This window comes from Oryza sativa, chromosome 11 (genome assembly GCF_034140825.1).
Source record: "Oryza sativa Japonica Group chromosome 11, ASM3414082v1".
NCBI classification, from domain to species: Eukaryota; Viridiplantae; Streptophyta; class Magnoliopsida; order Poales; family Poaceae; genus Oryza; species Oryza sativa.
The window spans coordinates 22,748,041-22,756,515 of record NC_089045.1 but is presented as its reverse complement, the minus strand read 5'-3'; the positions used below and the strand labels follow the sequence as shown (position 1 = coordinate 22,756,515).

At 42.2% G+C, this 8,475-nt stretch overlaps 1 long non-coding RNA gene across 1 annotated transcript; it reads left to right on the top strand.

The window, feature by feature from the left end:
• The first annotated feature begins 6,681 nt into the window (after positions 1–6,681).
• Positions 6,682–7,736, top strand: LOC9266944 (uncharacterized). Its single transcript, XR_001541367.3, has 2 exons — positions 6,682–7,035; positions 7,313–7,736. It is a non-coding gene; the product is annotated as an uncharacterized lncRNA (long non-coding RNA).
• The last annotated feature ends 739 nt before the right edge of the window (positions 7,737–8,475 follow it).

Genomic DNA, 8,475 nt, shown 5'->3' with positions numbered 1-8,475 from the left:
CGTCATGCCGGAGTCGTCGTGCCGTCCGGCCATGAAGACTTCCCTCCACCGGGCCAAGATGATGAGACGTTGTTTGTCCGTGATGTTCTCTCTTCTGTCACATTGACATTAGCGCCGTTCGTCCAGGATTCTCTCCCTCTTTGTCAAGATCGATGTCGCCGCTCGTTCGTGTATTGGAGCGTCGCTTGTCTACATCAACGTAAAGCAAGAATGGTGCCATCTGTGATGCCTTCGTGCCAGATCTACACCAACAAATGCCCTCGGTCATCCCGCCGATGAGACGTTTACTTCTTCCAAGGTCACCGTTGCTACCGGCGCCCTCATAGAGCCCCTTTCATGGGTTCGTTATCATATTAACCGAATCAATAATAGGTCCATCATCTAAAGGAGGTGCCAAGCCACGTTTGTCCGGCTGCTGTCTGCATCGACTTCTTCATCAACATCTTTGTTACAAGTCCCTGTTGTATAAGGGGCATGACGAGTCGGGAGGTGCCCAGCCACGTTCATCCGGCTGCCATCTACACCAACTGTCTTCGTCAACTCTTCATTCATTTGATCTTGATGACGGGTCAGGAGGTGCCCAGCCATGTTTAATCCGGCTGTCGTCTACACCGACTGTCTTCGTCAACTCTTCATTACTTTGATCTCATCTAGTCAAGAGGTGCCCAGCTATGTTTATTCGGCTGTTGTGTACACCAACTGACTTCACCAATTCATCTTACCTTTAAACACCATTCCGATGCTGTTGCTATGACGTCGAGCCGTCCAAGCTATGCGATTCCATGCATGTCTTCTTCAAGCAATCTACACCGACACGTCGCTCAAGAGTGATGAGGCGGAGCGACGAGGGCGGGCGGAGTCTATATGAAGGCTACGCCACCAACACCAGCGCACGGACCGACGAGGCCGTGGATCGCTACCGGCGCCCTCACATATATACACACACATCTACACCATCATCACAACCATGCATGGAAAACGTGAAGCGAAGACGATGAGACGACCACAAGCAGCTTAATCGGAGGTGCTCTGCAGGCCTAGACCTGCGGAGGTAATTAACTGGGAGTCTTTCGAGACCATAGGAACCAGAAGACCACATCGCTGATGTCAAGATCTGTCCAACGACAGGCAATGGCACGCGTATTTTATATCATACATGGAAACTGTATCTTGTTAATTCGGTTAATAAAGATCATGTGTTTCTGTGTCTCTTTTATGTTTGTTTTACATTGTGTATCTAGGTACACTGGCACGCCCGCATTTATTTTCTCTCTAAACATAGAGGGATACATTTTCGTAATTTTCTATCCTAAACAACTGTATGTGATTTTTTTAACAAAGATAAAGGTTTTTTTAAGTACTACCACGATAATCTCCAAAGCACCATATTATTGGATATATTTTGATAAATATCTATAGTTTTGTGTCCGGTGATTTTCAACGCTTTATTGAAGTATACTTTATAGTCACGTCAATAGAGTGTATAACATACATTCATCAAATTATGCCTGATATGTTGGAATTCCTCAACTATAAGAAAATATATCATGAATAGTGTATTGCACAACTTACTCGGTAGTTCATTTGTTTTGAAAACTATTTGACAAAGAGAAAAACATACATTTATGATCATAAGTCTCACGATGGACTAAGGGGTTGTATTATAGCAATATCATTGGCTTGAAATATTTTTCATATTTTTTTATTCTATGTAACATTTATGTGGCCCACTTATCATATACTAATGAAATAGTTATAAAAATTCAAAAAATGTTTGAGAATCTTAATCTTAAACAAATTAAAATTAAATCATATATACTTAAAGATACACAACTAAATTGTGGTGTTTTCATTTATTATGTTGATTTAAATTAGCATTGTATAGTCGTCAAGTGATATTTGACACTTGAAATATGATGGGGAATTATATAAAATAGGAAAAGGACGAATTACCCTAACTATTACAGTAGACCGAATTACCCCATAAACCCGAAAACCAGATATGTTTCACCCTCAACTATTAATACCGGACAAATTACCCCTTCCCCCTCACTCAACCCGGAGTGGTTTTGGACCTACGTGGCAGTACAGTTAACTTTTTTAAAAAAATAAAATAGGTGTGGCCCATCTGTCACACTTTCTACCTTCTTTATTCATCTCCCCTCTCACCTATCTCTCTCCCTCTCTTCCTCAATCCCATTCCCCAGCCACTCTCTTCTCCCTCCCCCTGCTACAGGGACAAGCCGGGCAGGCGCACTGTCGCTTCGCCGCTCTTCTCCTTCATCTTTGTCTATTCCCCTGCTCTTGATCACTTGATTGATCCACCTCGATGTTCTTTGATTGATTGGTGCTTTCTGTCTCGTCGGGAGAGAGGCATGCCTCTAGGTGGGGATCGATTAAGAACCGTGATGCGACGACATGCTATGGTAGCTAGATAGAGTTGCGGCCTTATTTGTTGGGGAGTTCTCGATGGGGGGGGCGTAGCCAAACCTAGCCATAGAAGACCAGCGCAGGTGCTTGCCTCCGGCAGCCACAACGCTCATCATGCGACGACGAGATGCGACGAAAAGGATGGAGACAACAGCCTCCACTGGAGTGTGCATGTGGCGGCCGAGAAAGTCGAGGAGGAGCCGCCTCCGCTGCTCACCGCCCCCAAGCCGCCTACGGAGCTCGAGCTCCTCCGCCCCGCCACTATCGTCCTCTTCACGCGCCAGTGGAGGCCAAGAAGAGGTCACGTGTCCATCAAGGAGGTGCGTGCCGATGGAGGCTGAGGACGAGCCGCCTCCACCGCTCTTCACTCGAGCTCCTCCGATCCACCCGCTCGCCGCCCCTAGCCTTGCCGATTGACAGACGTGGATCGGAGGGAGAAGAAAGAGAGATTTTTTTTTTAAGAAAATGCTGACGGGACTACAAGGTAGAACCGAAACCACTTCGGGTTGAGTCAGGGGTAATTCGTTCGGTATTAATAGTTTAGGGTGTGAGATGTCTGGTTTTTAGGTTTATGGGGATAATTCGGTCTATCATAATAGTTTAGAGGTAATTCGTTATTTTTCCTTTAAAATATTATCATAATATTATTTATTATATATCGGCCTCATGTATTATGATGTATTTAGGAACATAGACATTAATAGTTTATTTAATTTGAGAAATCTGACCGGAACACAAATTACATATATATTTTTAAAAACATTGATAGGATATTTTATTTTATATTATAGAAGATCTAGTTTAACTACGTATATTAGTAACATATTTTATTTTAAATAGTAGAAAATCCTATTTCATGGAACATCGAGTTTTTTTCAATGTCATTGTCATACCCTAAAAATCCCAAAAATATAAATTGTTGTTTAATTGGAATTATTAGAATTTATTGTAAAAGCCTAGAAGATAAGATCTAATTTTAATTAATAAATTCCAATATAAAATGGGGCCAGATAAAATTTCATTAAATACTTTGCTTAATTCTATAATTCCTAGATTTTTCTGGGATTTATTTGAGCTAAGGAAGTATTTTTAATAAATGGAATTGCATTTAATGAATAATTTAAATGGAAAAAGGTTTTTAAAATTCTCTTTTGGCTTTGGGCCCAAAGATCTCTCTCTCTCGCTCGGCCCAAGTCGGCCCAAGCCGAGCGCCCGCCCGCTCGCGCGCGTGCGACCGCCGCTGACATGTGGGTCCCACCCGTCAGTCGTCGTCTTCCTCTAGTCGAAACCCTAGCCGAGCTGCGCCGCCGCCGCCATTCCAAATCCGGCCGCCCCTTTCTGTCTCCGGTCGAATTGATTGAGGGGAAAGGATCCCCGTGATCCACTCTACCTTTTCCCTTTTGGAAACATCGTCTAAATCGCTTTGGAAATCGCCGGATTTGAGTTCAATTCGGATCGATCTCTCTCCTCCGAACCCTAAACTTTCCTTCCCGTCGCCGGTCGCCGTGGGCCTTCGCCGCCGCTCCCTAGCCCCTATAAATTGACCCCCGAGCTCCCCTCTACCCGCTGCCACCCTCGCCTTAGTCTCTCGTCGCCGGTAGAGCTCTAGCGCCGTGCCGCTTCGCGCCGCCGCCGTCGCCACCGCTCCAGCCGTGCGCCGCCGTCGCTCCGGTCGTCGTCACTGCTCGGGGAGGTCACCGTCGTGGTCGCCAAGCTGCCGCCGTCCTCGTCCGCCCCTTCGCCGTCGCTGTCAACCGCCGGAATACCGCCGCCGTCGTTAAGCCGAAGGTCGCCGTCGTTTCAACCTCGTTGCCGGCATTGTCCATTGCTCCTCCGTCGCTATTTTGGTCACCGGTGAGTTCGTCGTGTCGTCCGCAACGCGTAGGTGTCCTCCGTTTGCGCCGCCGCGCCGTCGATCGCCGGCGAGCACGCGAAGCCGAGCCGTCGCCGGTGATGACGTCATCGCCGTCGTCATCGTTGCCATCCGCCGTGGTCCGGTCGTGGACCGGCCGATCTCAGCCGTCCGTTTTGGATGGATAGATCTCGGCCGTCCGTTTCCGTGAACCGTCGCCGTGCACCCGGTCCACCGTAAACCCGACCTACTGACGCAATAAATCCCTTTTTCTTTTCAAAAATAATTCATTATTGCGTCGTAATTCAATTAAAATCCATATAAATGATTTAATCCGATTTAATCTTTGAAAATTCATAACTAATTCATCTTAGCTCGGATTTAGTTGGTTCAAGTACTGTTCATGCTTGTTTATGTACTGTTTGGTGATTTTGTTCTTTTCTCTTTAGATTCCGACGTTCCCGGAGAGTCCGAATTTGCAGGAGAAGACTTTGAGGATTTCCGAGGCCAGCAAGGCAAGTCACACAGATCCCAAACAACCCTTTGAGCATGTTGATCCCGTTTAAAGCTATTGTTTCTATTCAAAGTCTGCATTTATTTTCGAATGTAATTGGGTGGAATTAACCTATTATTTGTTATGGCCCTTTTGTTCTTGATTACTTTATTCCTTGATACCTTGGGTTATTATAACTTGACTAGTTGAGCTTTATATAATGGTTCAACTAGATATTAGGCATAATTGCTTAGCCATGCTTAGAAACATTAGCACACTATTGGGATAACTTATGCCTCACTATTATATAATGATGGCTTAATGATAGCTCATGAAGGTTAATCATGAATGGTTAATTAATTAATTTGTCAACTAAAACTTGATAATGGTGGGTTGTGAGCACATGGTTTTGATGGTCGTGCTCATGACAATTAAGGACCGGTTCACGATTTTCGGTTGTAAAACATTTACCGTGCCAACCACAAGCCAGCGTGGGCAACGGCTTTACTTTCTGTATTGTATGGTTCATAGTAGAGCACCAGACTGTGAAGTGGCGGAGATAAGCCCACGGGGGTCGCTGGGGAGTCCTTACCTTGTTTATAAGGGGGTGATTATGATCCGGGAACGGTGCACTGCTTTGAATTGTATTATATAGAGGGTATTGTCATATAATTTCATATTTTATTTTTAAAAGATAGTAAAATGGGAGCATAAATCTACTCCTCTTATAATATTTATTATTTTTTTAAATTCTGAATTTACATTTTATATTTTTTTTACTTCTACATGGACTCGAAAGATAATTGTTAGGAGGTATTGTTAAACTAAAAAAGAGATTGTTTTGATGTTAGAAATGGTTGGCTAATGTGTTTTAGGCCCTGTTTAGTTCCCACATAAAAATTTTACACACAGTCACATCGAACGTTTGAACACCTGTATGAAGTATTAAATATAGGGTGAATAATAACTAATTACACAGATTGTGACTAATTTGTGAGACGAATCTTTTACGATTAAATGCTTCATGATTTTACAATTTGGTGCTACAGTAAATATTTGCTAATAATGTATTAATTAGGCTTAATAAATTTGTCTCGCAGTTTACTAACATATTCTGTAATTAGTTTATTTTATTAGTACCTGAACACCCCATGCGATACCGTATATAATACCCGATGTGACACGCAAAAACTTTACACCCCTGTATCTAAACACCCCCTGGAAAAATATGTTTTTTCTATTGAAAATAATAAATGGATCGATCGCTGTACCTAGCAAGTATTCTGTAAAATATTGGAAAAATATTCTGTAATGTTTTTTACTGTTTTGAAAAAAAAAAGCAAGTGAGATATTGGATCGATCGCTGTACCTAGCGCACAAAAGTTATGAACAAAGCTGACCTTTAAATAATCCTTAGATTGCTTGCTTAATACTCCCTCCGTATTTTAATGTATGATGCCGTTGACTTTTCGACTAACGTTTGACCATTCGTTTTATTCAAAATTTTCGTGCAAATATGAAAATATTTATATCATGCTTAAATAACATTTGATGATGAATCTAGTCAGAATAAAATAAATGACAATTGCATAAATTTTTTTGAATAAGACGAATGGTCAAACGTTGGATAAAAAGTCAACGGCGTCATATATTAAAATATGAAGGTATTAGTATATCCAGTGATTACCCATAATAAGGAGCAGTAGTAATGGTGCTACATTTAATACTACTAAATAGTGTCAAATATCCGGTATAACATGGATTAAAATTTAGTGCAGATCACCTTAGTCATTGAAATATTTATTACTGAAACTTGTATGTTTTTAGACCCTATGAGAACATAAAAAAAAAATACAGATGTACCCTTGAACTTCTATGACCCACATGTCAGCCCAACCCTTCTCTCACTGATTCGCTTCTCTCCTTCCCCATCGAACGCATCGATGCGGCGCCGCCCTCTCTTCCCCGTCCGAGCGGCGCCGCCCTTTTCCCCTCCCCACCGTGTCCCCTTCTCCGGCGCGTCCCCGGCACCGCCGCCAGAGTGGATCGAGGCGGCTCCGTCCTCGGCCGCCACCGTAGGCGCGGATTGAGGCGGCTCCCTCCCTGGACGCCATCGCAGGCGTAGATCGAGGCTGCTCCTTCCCCAGCCGCCGACGGCGGGCGTCCATGGCCGCGTCGGGTCCTGATCTTCTATGGAGCTTATGCACGCGCTAGCATCGACGCATCCTCCCCCAACAGCCTCTCAACTCCTCTCCGGATGGTGAGCGCTTCAGTGATTCTTTTTTTATTTTTTTAATGATTTTTGCATTTCTGGAATGTCGGCTTAATCTAATCCTGTTGGACTTAGATAGGATGTGCCAGTCCGTTTTATTTCGCGGACCTTGTTCTGCATGTACGGACTTCATCCATTAATAGCATATCAAAACTCATAATCTCATCTGTTGCAAAATTTACCGATTCCTACATTCTCAATATCGCTTTGATTCTCCATGTTTGACCTTTTGTTGTCAACTCACTAATCTTCTTGTATGCCATAGTGATTCCAGCAAGAACAATTCCTGGGTGCCTTTTTGATTGACGAAGTGGATTCCGGCGAGAACTTCTGGCTTGCAGATTTGTGGCGTGCTGGCGAGAAGTTTGAACGGCAAGAACCCGGTGAAATTGCTAATTTGTGGCGTGCTTGTTGATGATCACGGCGACGGTCACTGCAAGAAGTTTTTTTTTGGCTTGTTGAAGATTTCTGGTTTGCTTTGGTTAGCTTGTTGAAGTATTTATTGACATGACAAGTACTTATACGATTCGGAAACGGCAAGAGTTTTATTAGAGTTTAATTAGGATTGGTTTGTCTTTCAATGTTTCTAAAAGTGGTGTGAACATGCGGATTCCCAAAACATTGTCAGTTTCCAATGTATTGTATGACTCGGTTTTCCTTATTTTCATTTTGACTGATTGTCCGATTAATCTTTTTTTTTCTTCAGTTTTTAACTAATTCTAATCCTAATCTAGTTCTATTTTTCTTTTTCCTTATTTTTTTGATTAATCTTATTTTCGTTTTGACTGATTGTCCGATTCATCTTCTTTTCTCCTTTCTTTAGTTTTTAACTAATCCTAATCCTAATCTAGTTCTATTTTTTTTATTTTTTTAGATTAATGTGAGAATTTCTATACCGTGAGAGCGAACGTGTAGGCTCCTTTTTCTATTACTTTAAAGATATAATAGATACATAGATAGATGTGCTATGAGCGCATAGTGAGTAAAACTAGGAAATAATAGATACATAGATAGATGTGCTATGAGCGCATAGTGAGTAAAACTAGGAAATTAGAAAATTGGGAAGATACGTAAAACGAGATAAGCTATTAGTGTGTAATTAATTAAGTATTAATTATGTAAACTTGAAAAAATAGATTAATATGTTTTTAAAGTAACTTTTTTTATAGAAAGTTTTTCAAAAGACCACGTGAAAAACGATGCTCTTTTTCTTCTCTTTGTGCTGGCTCTCAAACGCATCATCAAAGGATGACATACAAGACGCATCATCACGATGGTGGTGTTGCAGATCGAACACAATCGTCGGTCGGTGTAGCTATCCAATCAAACTGTTAATTAAACGATAGGCTATGTTCCTCGCCCTTCTTTCCCAACTCACTTGCGCGCACTCTTCTTAAACTATTAAACAGTGCGGTTTTTTCAAAATAA